At 50.6% G+C, this 17,626-nt stretch overlaps 1 pseudogene; it reads right to left on the minus strand.

Annotated features, from left to right (window-relative positions):
• Positions 1-15,625: 15,625 nt before the first annotated feature.
• LOC117099384 lies at positions 15,626-15,726 on the minus strand (annotated as a pseudogene).
• Positions 15,727-17,626: the final 1,900 nt, after the last annotated feature.

The raw sequence follows: 17,626 nt of genomic DNA on the forward strand, positions 1-17,626 counted from the left end.
GTGCGTTGACTCACACCTGTCATCCCAGCACTTTGGGAGGCCGAGGCAGGTGCATCACCTGAGGTCGAGAGTTCGAGACCAGCCTGGGCCAGCAAGGTAAAGCCCCGTCTCTGCTAAAAATACTAAAATTAGCCGGGCGCGGTGGCAGGTGCCTGAAATCCCAGCTACTCGGGAGGCTGAGGCAGGGGAATGGTTTGAATCTGGGAGGCAGAGGTTGCAGTGAGCTGAGACTGTGCCATTGCACTGCAGCCCGGGCAACAGAGCAAGACCCTGTCTAAAAATAATAATAATAATGATAATAATAATAATAAAAAGATAGGTCAGGTGCATTGACTCACACCTGTCATCCTAGCACTTTGGGAGGCCGAGGCAGGTGCATCACCTGCGGTCGAGAGTTCGAGACCAGCCTGGGCCAGCAAGGTAAAGCCCCGTCTCTGCTAAAAATACTAAAATTAGCCGGGCGCGGTGGCAGGTGCCTGAAATCCCAGCTACTCGGGAGGCTGAGGCAGGGGAATGGCTTGAATCTGGGAGGCAGAGGTTGCAGTGAGCTGAGACTGTGCCATTGCACTCCAGCCTGGGCAAGAAGAGCGAAACTGCGTCTGAAGAAAAAAAGAAAGAAAGAAAGAAAAAGCTCAGGTATGTGTTTATTTCAGGATTTCTTTATGTGAAATCCTGAAACTCTGGATGGTGGGGGCTCTGTCTGCATATTCCAGAGGGAGTTTCCAGTTGTTCCAGTGGAAACACTGAGTATGTTACCTTATGCTGTGAACCTGCTGTGGGGAGCGTAAAGACAATTGAACCTTCCGGCTCTGGTGAGCACCTTGTCGCGGAGACCTCGGAGAGCTCCTGGAGCCCGGATGCTACAGTGGTTTATTTTTTCCCCGGCCCTGGCCTGCCTTGGGTCACCCCCCACTCCCGCCCCGGGTCTGTACTCCCCAGAACTCGTCCACGCACCCGGTCATCGCAGCCCGTGACATTTAATGACGGCTTCATGCACCGGGCTGTGGCCCTAAACCCTGGTGACAGGCCCAACACACACTAATTACCTAATTTAATTCTAGCCCGCCTGGCCCCGTGGAAAGGCTGAGCCAGGGAATGAACACAGGTGCCCCGTCGTCACCTCCGGATGTCAAACTGAAGTCAGGTCTTCTCCGCCTGAGCTGGAGGAGCCGTTTCTCTGCGCGCCGAGATTTCCACGGTTTTGCAGGAGAAACGGTTTCGCACCTGCCCTCTGGACAGCCTCGTCAGTTTTATCGACCGTGTCTGATGAAGGAATATTTAAAGAGGCACACGGTCAGAAGCGTTTCCCTCCTTCTTTTGCGTGTGTGTGTGTGTGTGTATGTGTGTGTGTGTGTGTGTGGCTAGATTAGAAACCAAAATTTAAAACCAGTTGCTGGCAAAGTAGGCTAGTTTGGGGCCGGAATAATCGGGTGCTGGAGAGGGTTTGCTACGAGGTCCTGACCCCAAACCTGTTTGTATGTGGAGCAGGTGGGAGATGTATTGCCTGGGGTATGAGGCCGGCGGAGCAGAGCCCTGTTCAGTGCCTGGAAGGTGTTCGGACAGCGTTTGAGGCGCTCCTTAGGGAAGGCCTTGTGGCAGCTGAGTGCGAATTCCAGGAGGAAGGAAGGACTGAGGAGATCATCTCACCTCCCCCAGTGAAAGAGTCCACCTGCTGAGAAAGAAAGCAGTGGCCCCCTTGCCCTATCCCGGCAAACCTGACCCCAGGAATGCTCGGGTCAGTCTCCTCGTTCCTCGGAAGAGGATTCTGCACGGGGAAGGCATCCCAAAGCGATGGTGAAAAAAAGATCTTAGCTACGTGAACAGAGACAAGCCGTGCCGGGACCGAGCCAGGCTGCAGGAGACAGGCCACGTATATACGTCTCCGTCGGTGTTGGGAGCTGTTTGGTCGCGGAGCCTTCCGGGTGAGCTCACATTACAGACTTATCTGGGGATTCAAGGCTTCGTGAAAGATGCCCCTCCAAAAAGTTTCCCGACTTTGTTTGATACGCGACTTTCGTTATTAGGCTTTTGCTTCATCAGCCGGGGGGAACGCGGTGCGGGGCGGGTGGAAGCCGTGGCTCGTGTCGGCTCTAGAGGGGCCTGTATTGTGTGTGTGTGTGTGTGTGTCTGTGTGCTCATTACTATTCTTGGATGTCTGTAATTTACATCTAAATGCACTGACTAATTTTGATCCAATCATGTCAAAAATGATAGGTACTGTGTGGGAGGAGATGACAGCTGTACCAGGCCGCGTTGCCAGAGTGAGAGTCCCTCGAGGCAATGATTTAATACCCCAGTCAGCCAGGCCTGTCAGAATCGGAGGCCAAATTATGACACATTACATCGACAATCAACCCACACGGAGGCTGCTGGTGCGGGGAGCCCTGGTTCACCCAGCACACGGCTCCCCGACCCTGCCACGGCTCCTCGCCCCGTCCCGGCAGACCCTCACCTCCTCCGGCCCCCCCCCCGGCGGCCGCCCCGTGCCCCATCACACACGTGGCTTCCCCGGTTCTAATCCCACGCGAGGGGCAGAGCGGGGAGGAACGACGCGCTAACCCCACTTTAAGAGTCAGGAGGAACGACGTGCTAACCCCACTTTAAGAGTCATTTGCATGTGGGTTTTTCACGCCAGCAGCAGCACGTCCGGTGTGTGCAGGAAGGGCAGGCCGGACCGCCGCCGTGCAGCGTGAGGGTGCGTGGGTGTGTCCCTATGTGTGTGTGCACGTGTGTGCGCAGGTGTGCGTGGTGTCCGCGTGCGTCTATGTGGGTCCGTGCGTGCACACGGGCCCGTGTGTGTGCATCTGTGTGTGGCACCTGCATGTGTCTCTATGTGTGTGTCCGTGTGTGTGTATATATGTGTGTCCGTGTGTGTATATGCCTGTGTGTGTCTCGGGGCATGCGTGTGAGTGTAGGTCTGTGTCTGAGTGTGAACATGCCTGTGCATTGATGTGCGTACGTTTCTGTGTCTCTGTGCGTGCACCTGTATGTGTGTCTGTGTGAGTAGGAACATGCCTTTGCGTTGATGTGTGTGCACGTTTCTGTGTGTCTGTGCATACACCTGTGTGCGTGTGCATGCATGTGAGTGTGGGCATGCCTGTGCACGTATGTGTGCGTGTTTCTGTGTATCTGTGTGTGCATATGCCTGTGTGCACATGAGAGTGTGCGTGTGGGCGTGCTTAGGGACATAGGTGTGTACATGTTTGTATGCGTGTGCGTATGCCTGTGTGTGCACACACATGTCCGTATATGTGTGTGTGAGTGTAGGTATGCCTGTGTACGTATGTATACGTGTTTCTGTGTATCTGTGGTGCATATGCCTGCATGTGTGTCTGTGTGCACACGTGTGCATGCCTGTGACTGTGTGACTGTGGATGTGCCTGTGGACATGTGTGTACATGTTTCTGTGTGTGTGCCCACGCCTGTGTGCGTCTGTGGGTACCTGTTTCTGTGTGTCTGTGTACCTGTGTGTGCATACGCCTGCATGTGTGTCTGCCTTTGCTTTGTTTTGCGCCTGGGGAGTGACGTCACTGCCCGGTCCTCCCATCCTTGCCCGTCCTAGGTTTGCGGGATGTGTGTGTCCGAAGCAGATACGCCGTAGTGGGCCGTGTTCACCTTTGCACCTGCTCCTCGAAGTCCATTCCCCGAAGAGGAGGCTCTGTTGCAGAGTAACCCTCGGGCACCCATGGGCCGTCACTGCTCTCTCCTTCTGAGACTGTGGTACCTGCTGTCTCCAGCCCCAGCCGTGGCCGGGTGACTTCCCCAGGACACCCCGGGAGTGGGGCCAGAGGAGGAATAACTGGGGAGGGAGGGCGAGGCACATGTGGTGCTCTAGGAAGAGCTGGGGATGAGAAGGAGTCTTGAAGCCAGGCGTGGTGGCTCCCGCCTGTCATCCTGGCCCTTTGGGAGGCCGAGGAGGGTGGATCATGAGGTCAGGAGTTCGAGACCAGCCCAGTCAACATAGACCACCCCATCTTGCTTCTAACAGCCAAGCTGTCCTTATTCATTCCTGGGCACAGGATGAACGAACCTTGCAAGGAACTTAGTTTATCGTGGTTAAAACCGAGAGGATGAGAACCCTTTCCCGCAACAGGTCTCGTTCTTGCCTGGGATGAGATTGCCTTTACCACACCAACAGGTTAACCCCAAGATTAGAAATGATGGTTTCAGCTACAAGACTCTGATCCTCCCTACACAGCTGCTAAGATTGGTGCTTGAGATATTTGTCACACAATGTACTTGATGGATCACCTGACCCCACCCAGAGGAATAAACTGACGCATCTGATCCTGTGGTCAGCACCCAGGAACAGACTCAGTGCGAGAAGATTTCACCTCTCACCAATCAGGACTTCCGCTCACTGACGTACCCACCACCCACCACAGGGTTCTTAAAAAATCTGATCCCTGGGGGGCCGGGCGCGGTGGCTCACACTTGTCATCCCAGCACTTTGGGGAGGCCGAGGAGGGCGGATCACTTGAGGTCGGGAGTTCAAGACCAGCCTGGCCAACATGGTGAAACCTCGTCTCTATTAAAAATACGAAAAAATTAGCCGGGCGTGGTGGCAGGTGCCTGTCATCCCAGCTACTCGGGAGGCTGAGGCAGGAGAATCACTTAAATCCGGGACATGGAGGTTGCAGCGAGCCAAGATCGTGCCATTGCACTCCAGCCTGGGCAACAAAAGTGAGACTATGGCTCAAAAAAAAAAAAAAAAAAAAAAAAGAATAGTAGCCGAGTGTGGTGGTACACACCTGACACCTGGAACCCTGGCTACTTGGGAGGCTGAGGTGGGGGAATCATTTGAAATCGGGAGGCGGACATTGCAGTGAACTGAGATTGTGCCACTGTACTTCCAGTCTGGGCAAGATTCTGTCTCAAAAAAATAAAATAAAATAAAATAAAAAGGCCAGACGTGGTGGCTCACACCTGTCCTCCCAGCACTTTGGGAGGCTGAGGCGGGCGGATCACGAGGTCAGGAGATCGAGACCATCCTGGCGAACACGGTGAAACCCCGTCTCTACTAAAAACACACCAAAAAAACTAGCCGGGCGAGGTAGCGGGCCCCTGTAGTCCCAGCTACTCCGGAGGCTGAGGCAGGAGAATGGCGTGAACCCGGGAGGCGGAGCTTGCAGTGAGCCGAGATCGCGCCTCTGCACTCCAGCCTGGGCGGCAGAGCGAGACTCCGTCTCAAAAAAAAAAAAAAAAATATATATATATATATATGGTCCAGAATGGAATACTACACAGCCATGAAAAAGGATGAAATCGTGTCCTCTGCAGAAATACAGATGCAGCTGGAGGCCCTTACTCTAAGCAAAAAACAGAAAATCCAATGCTACTTGGTCTTATAGGAGGGAGACACTGGGGTCTGCTAGACGGGGGAGGGAGGGATGGAGGCCAGGGTGGAAAAACAAACTATCAGGTGCTACACTCAGTACCCGGGTAGCAGAATCCTTCATATCCCAAACGTCAGCGTCACATGTACATCCTGAATCCAAAGTGAAAGTTGCCATGATTTAAAAAAGAAATAAAGATGATGATTGAAATATTTTTTTTTTTTTTGAGACGGAGTCTTGCTCTGTCGCCCAGGCTGGAGAGCAGTCGTGCGATCTCAGCTCACTGCAAGCTCCGCCTCCCGGGTTCAAGCGATTCTCCTGCCTCAGCCTCCCGAGTAGCTGGGACTACAGACACCTGCCACCACGCCTGGCTAATTTTTGTATTTTTAGTAGGATGAGGTTTCATCACATGGCCAGGCTGGTCTCAAACTCTTGACCTTGTGATCCACCCACCTCGGCCTCCCAAAGTGCTGGGATTACAGGTGTGAGCCACCGCACCTGGCCTTTTTTGTTTTGTTTTGTTTTTTGTTTTTTTTTTTGAGACTGGGTCTTGCTCTGTCGCCCAGGCTCCAGTGCAGTGGCGCGATCTCGGCTCACTGCAACCTCCACCTCCTGGATTCAAGCAATTCTCCTGCCTCAGCCTCCCGAGTAGCTGGGATGACAGGTGCCACCACTGCACCTGGCTAATATATTTTTTATTTTCAGTAGAGACGGGGTTTCACCATGTTGGCCAGGCTGGTCTCCAACTGCTGACTTCAGGCGATCCACCTGCCTCGGCCTCCCAAAGTGCTGGGATGACAGTCGTGAGCCACCGTGCCCGGCCAACATTCAGGCCATTTTCACAATTAGCAGGTGCTTGACCAAATACGTAATCGGAACAACTGCCTTTCTGTCCCTCAAAAAGTAGAGAATGATCGTGAGACTCCTTCCTGGCCCTTCATCTCTAGTTTTTTTTGTTGGAAGGCCCTGTTACTCCTCCTTGAATGATAGACTCAGACTTGGGAAGGCCCTGAACTGTCAAGGATTCTAAAATTCTAGAAAGGTAGGAGGGGCACACATTTAAAAATGAAGTGAGTTGGAAACGCCTCAGTGTATAGAACTCAGATCCAAGTTAAGTATTACTAGGGACTTCGAGGAGTTTTAAAAAGTGTCACAGGGGGCGGCGTTTCGAATACGAGTCCGTGTTCTAGAGAGTTGGGACATGTTCAAGTGACGTTCAAATATTTACGTATGTGGATGAGTCTCTGCTGCACCTGTGTCATCACGAAATCCCATACACCAGGGGACTTAAGCCAGAGAACTTGATTCTCCCACAGTCCTGGAGGCTGGAGGTCTGAGATCCAGGTGTGGGCAGGGCTGGTTCCTCCTGAGGCCTCAGCCGAGTCCTGTTGGATGAGAACCTTCCCCAGTGACCTCCTGTTACCTTAGTCACCTCTTTGAAGATCTATCTCCAAATCCAGTTACACTCTTAAGTCCCTGGGGGAGGAGAGCTTCAACCCCCACATTTTGGGGGTCGCCCTTCCTCACAGAAAATAAACCTTTCTCTTCGCCTTGTTCAGGTGCAACTTGCTGTGTGAGAACAGAAACCCTTCTTGCTTGTCGTCGTCACCTGCTCAAGAACCTTCCGTGGCTCCCTCTTTCCCTGGGGTGAAACCAAATGTCCCTGCCGTTGTGAGTGAGGGACGACAGCTGTGTCCTGAACACACCAGCGGATCGTGCTGCTGCGGTTGCCCGTCTGGGTCCTCACAGTGCCTGGGGAGTAGCGCCTTGGCCTGGCTCTGGACATCCCCGTGTTCCCCGGCGGACAGCTGGGGCCGGACTCCCTTCCCGAGGTCCCGTGTTCTGCATCCCGAAGTGGTCGTGTGAGCTCAGGGCGACCCACTTGACGTGCCACGGGTTCCGTTCAGCCTCCCTCAGAATTCGCTGAAAATCCGCCGGCTTGATTTATGGCCTTTGCAACGGCCGCGCTCATGGAACGTCGTGCGTCCTGAAAACGCTGGTGCCGGCCGCACGGGAAGGCAATTAGGGACCCGTGGATGATAAATGGACATTTTAAGCCGCAGTTTACTTAATATCCTCATTAAACCAGACTCTTTGCATTAATCACCATTCTGTAGCAGTCTATAAGGCGCTTTAATTGCTGCTTAAATGAGGACTGCGTTTCAGTCCAAACTCAATCTTGGATGGGGAGAGAGAGAAGCTTTGCCAGGGCTCAGCTTCCCGGCTGCCAAGAACTGTCAGAATCGATCACGTACGTGTTCACGTTTCCTACGGTCTCGTTGGAGTACCCGGGGACTGACAGGAGAAAGCACCACATACTTTGTGTGTGTATGTGTGTGTGTGTGTGTCAGAGACGGAGGGACACAGAGGCCGGGAGCAGGGAGGGGTGTGTGTGTTGACGTGTGAGGTGCTGAGAACAAACACAAGTTGTTCCACTCAAAATCCACAGGCCAGCGATGTCGTGGGCCCTTGTGTTCTGTATTCCCAATAGTTATTTTCATTTTATTATTTTATTTGTTTGAGACAACATCTTGCTCTGTCGCCCAGGCTGCAGGGCAGTGGCGTGATCTCGGCTCACTGCAACCTCCGCCTCCCGGGTTCAAGTGATTCTCGTGCCTCAGCCTCCCGAGTAGCTGGGACTGCAGGTGCGTGCCATCATGCCTGCCTATTTATTTATTTATTTATTTTGGAGGCAGGGTCTGTTGGCTACGCTGGAGTGCCGTGGTGCGATCTCGGCTCACTGCAACCTCTGCCTCCTGGGTTCACGCCATTCTCCCGTGTCAGCCTCCTAAGTAGCTGGGATTCTACGTGCCCGTCAGCACACACACCCGGCTAATTTTTGTATTTTCAGTAGAGACGGGGTTTCACCAACTGGGCCGGGCTGGACTCGAACTCCTGACCTTAAGTGATCCGCCCGCCTCGGTCTCCCAGAGCGCTGGGATGACAGGCGTGAGACACCGTGCCCGGCCCACACCTTGCTATTTTTTTTATTTTTATTTTTATTTTTATTTTTTTTTTGAGACGGAGTCTCGCTCTGTCGCCCAGGCTGGAGTGCGGTGGCCGGATCTCAGCTCACTGCAAGCTCCGCCTCCCGGGTTCACGCCATTCTCCTGCCTCAGCCTCCGGAGTAGCTGGGAGGACAGGCGCCCGCCACCTCGCCCGGCTAGTTTTTTTGTATTTTTTTTTTTTTTTTTAGTAGAGACGGGATTTCACCGTGTTAGCCAGGATGGTCTCGATCTCCTGACCTCGTGATCCGCCCGCCTCGGCCTCCCAAAGTGCTGGGGTTACAGGCGTGAGCCACCGCGCCCAGCCTCTTTTTGTTTTTATGACCAGGTCTTAAATAACAACTCTCTTTAAGAAAACCACAAAATATATATATGTGTGTGTGGGTATATGTATAGTTTTAATGTTATATATATTATATAAATATATAAATACATATTTATATAAATATATAAATACATATTCTCTATATAAAATAATATATTTTATATAGAGAATATATTTTATATAGAATATGTATTTATATATTATATATTTCATATATTTATATTTTATATATTATATTTATATATTATATATTATAGTTATATATTATATATTTATATATTATATAATATATTTTATATATAAAATATGTTTTATATATTATATATATTTATATTATATAATATTTATATATAAAATATGTTTTATATATTTTATATATTATATATTTATATAAAATATAATATATATAAAAATAAATATATGTTTATATTTTATATATATTATATATAATATATGTTATATTTTATATATATTTATATATAAATATATGTTTATATTTTATATATTATATATATAAATATATGTTTATATTTTATATATTTATATAAAATATATAAATTTATATTTTATATATTATATATATTTATTTATATTTTATATATTATATTTTATATATAATATTTATAATATATATATTATACTATTTATATATTATTTATATTATATAATATATATTTATATTATATATAAATTTATTTTTATATATATTATATATATTTATATATTATATATAAATTTATATTATATATTTATATATTTATATAATATATATAAATTTATATTTTATATATATTATATATATTATATATTATATACAAATTTGTATATATTTAATATATAATATATAAATTTATGTTATATATATTTAAAAGTGTGATCACAGCTCACGATTGCTTCGACCTCCTGGGCTCCGGCGATCCTCCCGTCTCAGCCTCCCTAAATGCTGGGATGAGAGGGGTGTCAGCTGCCGCTCCCGGCCAGCACCTTCTCTTAGGCAGTGTCTGGAAAGTCCTGCACATTGCGAAGGTCTCCACCAGGTACCCCAGAGGTGGCATTGAGGAACGAGAGGGACCAGGGCTCAGAGCATCCACAGGGCGGCTTCCTTGCCTGGTGGGATTCATCCCTGAGCCCAGAGCTGGAGGCGAGTTCCAGGCCGGGTTTGCAAGGCCTGGACTGTTTCCAGGAGGGAGCTGAGTGCGAGACAGTCCGTGGCTTGCACGGATTCTGTCATTTCGCTCGCTCTGCAGGCACGTGGGGGGCCTGAAAGAGGCGTCTTCCCTTCCAGGGGTGGCAGTGGGGTGGAACGAATCACTTTAATGTTGGCACACCTATTTCAGAAGAGCCACCACACTTGCTGCCCAGACCCAACTTTCCAGCTCTGGGCAGCAGGTGCAATGAACACAGCGGTGCCGGGAAGGGTTGAATGGCCCCAGACGGCAGAGTGATGTCGAACCCTTTGTACCTCTGTGGGTCGGACACATCTGCAGTCTGGGGAGGGCAGAGACGTCTGCTTTCATTTTAATGTTCTCAGAAACTAGGCTAAACAGGGACAGCGGATGGCATGAATGAGGCGAGCTGGGGACACTGGCACTGTGTGCCGTCTCCGGTCTTTGTGATTCTTGACATCTTCGGTGAATGGAGTGGAAAGTGCAGGGTTTTCACGGAAAATAAATAATGTCAAATGCAACGAAGGTACCGTGCACCGACCGCAAGCCGGCGTTTCTCCAGAGCTCCGAGGGTCTGTCAGATTTTAAGGAAAAGAAAGGAAGCTGGAAAAAAAAAATCACAGACAAATGATCCCCAAAAGGTTGCTTTAATAATTGTGTTTTCTTTGTTGTTGTTGCCACCGAAGATGACTCGGATCTAAAATAATGAGCATATTTACGTCTGGAATCTGTTCCTCTCTTTAAGATTTGTTCTGAATAATGCAGTCCCCTAAATGCAGCAAACAGTGTCACACAGTCCTTTTCGCAAAATCGCTTTGACTTTGGGGAAGGCGACTGTCATTAACGGGCAAGCCGCACGTTAAAGCGAGAAGATTTCCTGGGATAACGGTCTGCGAAGGCGATATAATGAGAGACCTAGTTCTTGCCCTTAGTGCTGGAAACCGTTGCCTGGTACTCAGCCAGCCTGCCCCTCAGCTGAAGCACGTCTGGTTGAAATTCATACGGCCTAGATTTACAATTTTTAAACGACCGGATATATATATATATATATTATATTTTTTTCTCTATGTTCTTTGCAGACTTGGTGGACACCTGTTGTTTCTGGTTAGGAAAGGAAGAGATAATTGCGTGGCAGGGAGGCTGACTTCTTGAGCCACCATTTAACCGGCTGATTTCAGCAATAAATTGGACGGGGAGGGGAGAGAAAGAAAACCAGCCACAAAACCCAAACACCTATTCAAACAGATCTGCCACCGTAAAGTCTGTCTCCTTTATTATTTTAATTTTATTCTGATTATTTTTTCGCTTTGTTTAACATACAAATGAGGTAGGCGAGTCCTTCTGGGCTGATTATAAATTATTCTACTACAAAGACACATGCACACGTATGTTTATTGCGGCACTATTCACCATAGCAAAGACTTGGAACCAACCCAAATGTCCATCTGTGACAGACTGGATCAAGAAAATGTGGCACACAGACACCGTGGAATACTATGCAGCCATGAAAAAGGATGAGTTCCTGTCTTTTGCAGGGACATGGATGAAGCTGGAAACCATCCTTTTCAGCAAACTCACACAGATACAGAAAACCAAATACTGTATGTTCTCACTCATAAGTGGGAGTTGAACAATGAGAACACGTGGACACAGGGAGGGGAACATCACACACCGGGGCCTGTCAGGGGTTGGGGGGCTAGGGGAGGGAGAGCCTTAGGGTGCTCTCTTCATGCTAACCAATACCTAATCCATGTGGGGCTTAACACCTAGATGGCAGGTTGACAGGTGCAGCAAACCACCATGGCACATGTCTACCTACGTAACAAACCTGCACGTTCTGCCCGTGTATCCCAGAACTTAAGATACAATTTTTTTGCAGAAGTAAACTGTCTTAAACACAGTTTTCCCTGTAGCATATTAAAATATGTCGGTTACTGCTTATTGAAAACATGGGATTTTGAGGATCGTTTTATTTCTGCAAGTTCAGAGAGAGCGTTGCTATATTTTCTGATCCAAACTGGGGTGGTGGTTCACACCTGTCATCCCAGCACGTTGGGAGGCCGAGGCGGAGTTTGAGACCAGCCTGGCTAACACGGTGAAACCCCGTCTCTACTAAAAATACAAAATTAACTGGGAGTGGTGGCAGGTGCCTGTCATCCCAGCTACTCGGGAGGCTGAGGCAGGAGAATCGCTTGAGCCGGGAGGCGGAGCCTGCCGTGAGCGGAGATCGCGCCACTGCACTGTAGCCTGGATGACAAAGCGAGGCTCTGTCTTAAAAAAAAAAAGACAACAAAAAACACAACAACAAGAACAAAATACTCATAGGTTTGGGAAGCCGAGATGTGTGCATCACCTGAGGTTAGAAGTTCGAGACCAGCCTGGCCAACAGGGTGAAACTGCGTCTTTACTAAAAATACAAACATTAGCCGGGCGTGGTGGTGGGCACCTGTCATCCCAGCTACATGGAGGCTGAGGCAGGAGAATCGCTTGAGCCCGGGAGGCGGAGTTCGTAGTGAGCCGAGATGGCGCCGCTGCACTCCAGCCTGGGCGACAGAGTCAGACCCTATCTCAAAAAACAAACACAACCTGGGATGCGGAAAGTGCTTTCCGTTTTGTAGATATTTTCGCTGGGAGGTTCCTTTCCTTAAACACTATGGGAGCCATCCCAGACACAAAGGACAAAAAGCAATTTTTCTTGCCTCAGGCATTGCTTAGTAGATGCTAAACCTGGGTTCAGTGTCCACGGAACTCCTGAAACCTGTTGTGCAACTAGCCAGGGAAGGAGGGAGGGGGAGAAATGGAACAGAGCCATTCCTCTCTGACCTGCTTCCTCATACTGTTGGTGCCCATTGTCCTAGAGCCACAAAGACCCGAGATTCCAGTTTCCCTCCTCTACAGATGACAGCTGAAGCACTGGGAAGGGTTACGTTTTCCCTTTGGAGAGGGTCTTCCGAGTCCTCTGTATCCATGAAGCAGCTGCTGGAATCAATGGCCCTGATTTTCCAGCCCCTCGCCTTCCACCATCCTGTGAAAAACTGCAGCCCAGAACTCCTCCGGGAGGGCGATTGGAAGGTCTCCTTCCATCTCCTCAGTCATCGGCCTGGCGGTCACCGAACGTTCTCTCTGCTGCAAAACCTGCTGTCTCGGCATCTTGGTCTGTTACTGTGCAGTGACCATTTGAACCTCATGGTCCCGTAACAAGAATCACAGTGAACAAATGTCATGTGTTGGGTACGTGTTGATGGTCTCTCGCTCTCTTTTTTTTTCCTGCATTTCACTCGAGGTAAATTACGAGGAAAACAGGGACAAGGAATGAGACGACTTCAGGTTTTATTGGGCTGCGGTTTACCAAGAGCTGCGTCATGCAAGCCTCATGGACGACAGCAGGTGTATTAAAACAAAGATTGGCCGGGCGCGGTGGCTCAAACCTGTAATCCCAGCACTTTGGGAGGCCGAGACGGGCGGATCACGAGGTCAGGAGATCGAGACCATCCTGGCTAACACGGTGAAACCCCGTCTCTACTAAAAAAATACAAAAAACTAGCCGGGCGAGGTGGTGGCGCCTGTAGTCCCAGCTACTCTGGAGGCTGAGGCAGGAGAATGGCGGGAACCCGGGAGGCGGAGCTTGCAGTGAGCTGAGATCGCGCCACTGCACTCCAGCCCCGGCAACGGAGTGAGACTCCGTCTCAAAAAAAAAAAAAAAAAACAAAGATTGTGGCTGGGCACGGTGGCTCATGCTTATCATCCTAGCACTTTGGGAGGCCGAGGTGGGCAGATCACGAGATCAAGAGATCCATCCTGGCCCACATAATGAAACCTTGTCTCTGCAAAAAATACAAAAATTAGCTGGGTGTGGTGGCAGGCACCCGTCATCGCAGCTACTCAGGAGAGGCTGAGGCAGGAGAATCTCTTGAACCTGAGAGGCGGAGGTTGCCGTGAGCCGAGATCATGCCACTGCCCTCCAGGCTGGCGACACGGCGAGACTCTGTCTCCCCAAAACAAAATAAAATAAAATAAAATGAGGTGGGTGAGGGGGCCTGGGCGCATAATCCCAGCTAACTGGGAGCCTGATTGGAAGAATCTCTTGAGACTGGGCAACATAGCAAGACCCCGTCTCTACAAAAAAAATACAACATACAAAACATTATAATAAATAAAGCAAAGACGATGACTCTGAACAGGGTTTTGGAGTTCTCAGAGATTCGGGGTTCTCCCAGCTGGACTGCACCCCAGTGACCATCTTTAAGGCCCTGCCGTGCGGGCGAACATCTGTGTTAGATTCTGCCCTTCACCCTGGACGGAGCTGTCGACCCATAAACGTCGGTGTCACAGTTCAGCGTTCACGACTCCTTTAAAACACGCACAAGTCGTTTTGTGCAACGATAAAATAAGGACTCGAAAATGTATTCCATTATCCTTCTGTAAAATGAAATCGTGCCAGGGCTTTGACAGGTAAATAAATGGGTCTTATTATGCCGCTGATCACGGGTGGAGGGGATTTAGCATTCGTCTTTTATGATGTTGTCGGAGTCCGCAGAGGATTGGACGTCTTGTGGCTTCGTTGCCGACATCGATTCTTACAGAAGGGAGTTCCTTTGAATAATGAATATACTCCTGGTGATAGATGAGCCACAGGGCTGGGACATTACGTGATCAATCACGACCCCGTTGCTTTCACGTAATCCCGTCGAACACGTGTCAGGAGCGGTTTACGCACAGATGGCAGTGACCATGGAGTCGTCGGCACGGATGTCTCCATTCCGGGAGTGGAGGTTCCCTGGAAAGCACCCCGTTGCCAGCCACAAAATCGTACCGTGTCCTTCCCTGAATCTGCCACGTCCTGACGCGTTTCCCTCCGTGTTTTCGTCGAGATGGGGTTTCACCGTGTTGGCCAGGCTGGTCTTCAACGCCTGACTTCAACGGATCCGCCTGCTTCAGCCTCCCAAAGTGCTGGAATGACAGGCGTCAACCACGGTGTCCGGCACCCGGTGTTTCTCAGTTGTAGTAAAATGTACGTAACACACACACACACAAAATACCTCATGCCTGCCTGTAATCCCAGCACTTTGGGAGGCCGAGACGGGCGGATCACGAGGTCAGCAGATCGAGACCATCCTGGCTAACATGGTGAAACCCCGTCTCTACTAAAAAAAATACAAAAAACTAGCCGGGCGAGGTGGCGGGCGCCTGTCGTCCCAGCCACTCGGGAGGCTGAGGCGGGAGAATGGCGAGAACCCGGGAGGCGGAGCTTGCAGTGAGCTGAGATCCGGCCACTGCACTCCAGCCTGGGCGACAGAGCGAGACTCTGCCTCAAAAAAAAAAAAAAAAAAAATACCTCACGCCTGCAATCCCAGGCTGAGTCGGGAGAACGGCTATGAACGTGGGAGGTGGAGGTTGCTGGGAGCCGAGATGGCGCCACCGCACTCCAGCCTGAGCGACAGAGCGAGACTCCGCCACTTGTCCCCACGACTGGGGATGCCCTCGACCCCACAGCCATCTGGGATGAGCTCCTTCTCCGCCCCCATGTCTTCACGTTCTCCCGCATGGAACTTGGTGAAGCCCGACTTCTTTGAGACGTGGCTCTTCTGGCAGCCTGGGAACTTGGACCTGACCCTTCAGAGGGCTTCCGTGACCTGCTTCTCGTTCCGCAGCTTGGCGCAGGTGGGCGTGATGAGTTGTGCGATGTGAACTCTGGTCACGGGGCGCTGGGGCTTTCCGAAAGCACCTCATGGAGCTGTGTGGACCCTACGTGCAGATAATGCAACGTCAGAGGTGCAAACGTCCAGCTGAAAGGTCTGTCTCCAAGGCCCCTCAGTGCCACCCATACAGGAAACAGGCTGCAGACGCCACCCTCCAAGTCCTTCAGTGCAAACCATACGGGAAACAGGCTGCAGACGCCACCCTCCAAGGCCCTCAGTGCAACCCATACAGGAAACAGGCTGCAGACGCCACCCTCCAAGTCCCTCAGTGCAACCCATACAGGAAACAGGTGCATACACCACCCTCCAAGTCCCTCAGTGCCACCATACAGGAAACAGGCTGCAGACGCCACCCTCCAAGTCCCTCAGTGCAAACCATACAGGAAACAGGCTGCAGACCCCACCCTCCAAGTTACCTCAGTGCCACCCATACAGGAAACAGGCTGCAGACGCCACCCTCCAAGTCCCTCAGTGCCACCCATACAGGAAACAGGCTGCAGACCCCACCCTCCAAGTCCCTCAGTGCAAACCACACAGGAAACAGGTGCATACACCACCCTCCAAGTCCCTCAGTGCAAACCACACAGGAAACAGGTGCATACACCACCCTCCAAGTCCCTCAGTGCAAACCACACAGGAAACAGGTGCATACACCACCGTCCAAGTTCTCTCAGTGCCACCCATACAGGAAACAGGTGCATACACCACCCTCCAAGTCCCTCAGTGCCACCCATACAGGAAACAGGTGCATACACCACCCTCCAAGGCCCTCAGTGCCACCCATACAGGAAACAGGCTGCAGACCCCACCCTCCAAGTTACCTCAGTGCAACCCATACAGGAAACAGGTGCATACACCACCCTCCAAGTCCCTCAGTGCAAACCATACAGGAAACGGGCTGCAGACACCCCCCTCCAAGTCCCTCAGTGTATACAGGAAACAGGCTGCAGACCCCACCCTCCAAGGCCCTCAGTGCAAACCATACAGGAAACGGGCTGCAGACACCCCCCTCCAAGTCCCTCAGTGCAAACCATACAGGAAACAGGCTGCAGACCCCACCCTCCAAGTTCCTCAGTGCAACCCATACAGGAAACAGGTGCGTACACCACCCTCCAAGGCCCTCAGTGCCACCCATACAGGAAACAGGCTGCAGACACCACCCTCCTGTGTCCTTCCCCTGGGTTCCTCTTTCAGCCCGGGCTTCAGCCACCAGAAGAGCTTCCCGGAGACACCCCCGTTCTCTCCCATCCGTTTTGGTGTTTTGCTACCACGGAGGAGGAGGACACGCACGCCCGGGAACTCAACTTTAACCCTGTGTGTCTTTTCTGCCTGGGGCGTTTTCAGCACAGGTGGATGAAAAGGCTGTAACGAAGGGTGTTCCTCAGATGACCCATGCGGTCAGCGTGGCATTGCCCGTGCGGCGGTTGAAAGAATCCGAGACAAGCTCGGGAGAGAGAGAGAGGACACAGGCAGGTGCACGCATCACAGACGCCCACGGGCACACGCGGGCACGCACAGGTGCGCACACACCACACACACGTGTACGAGGCCCTCCCACCGGCCGCCTGAGAGATGTAGCTTGTATTGAAACGGCCTTCAGCCCGGAAGGTCACCGGTGGCAATAATGCGCTCATTAGACACGCCATCCATCATTCCCACAATTGCAATTTAGGGCCCGCGTTTCACGCCGGTCCCGCTTGCATCATTAGCAGCCGTTCCTCCACCGCGTCGTTCACCTGGGATTCGGGATATTACGTGATTTAGCAGGTGGCCCCTGACCTCTGCGTGGGGGCAGCGAGGAGCCTGCCTCGAAGGCAGAACCGGGCGGAACAATGAGACTCACTCATTCACGGACAATCACGATGCTTGACAGAGCCTCCCTGTCATCTTGGAAGGCAAGAGAGCCAAAAAAAATAAAAATAAAAATAAAAAAAGAAAGAAAAAGAATCCGTCGTATCCTGAATAAATGAAGTATCAGGATATCCCTTCCAGATCACTCTTTAGAAAGAAGGCAGTGGGGTTGGCTGAAACGCACCCAGCGTGGCCCCTGGAGAAAATGTTATTTGTGTCCGTACACGGGTGGCAGCTTTCTGGC

The sequence above is a fragment of the Trachypithecus francoisi genome, unplaced genomic scaffold (genome assembly GCF_009764315.1).
Source record: "Trachypithecus francoisi isolate TF-2019V2 unplaced genomic scaffold, Tfra_2.0 Contig00111, whole genome shotgun sequence".
NCBI lineage: Eukaryota > Metazoa > Chordata > Mammalia > Primates > Cercopithecidae > Trachypithecus > Trachypithecus francoisi.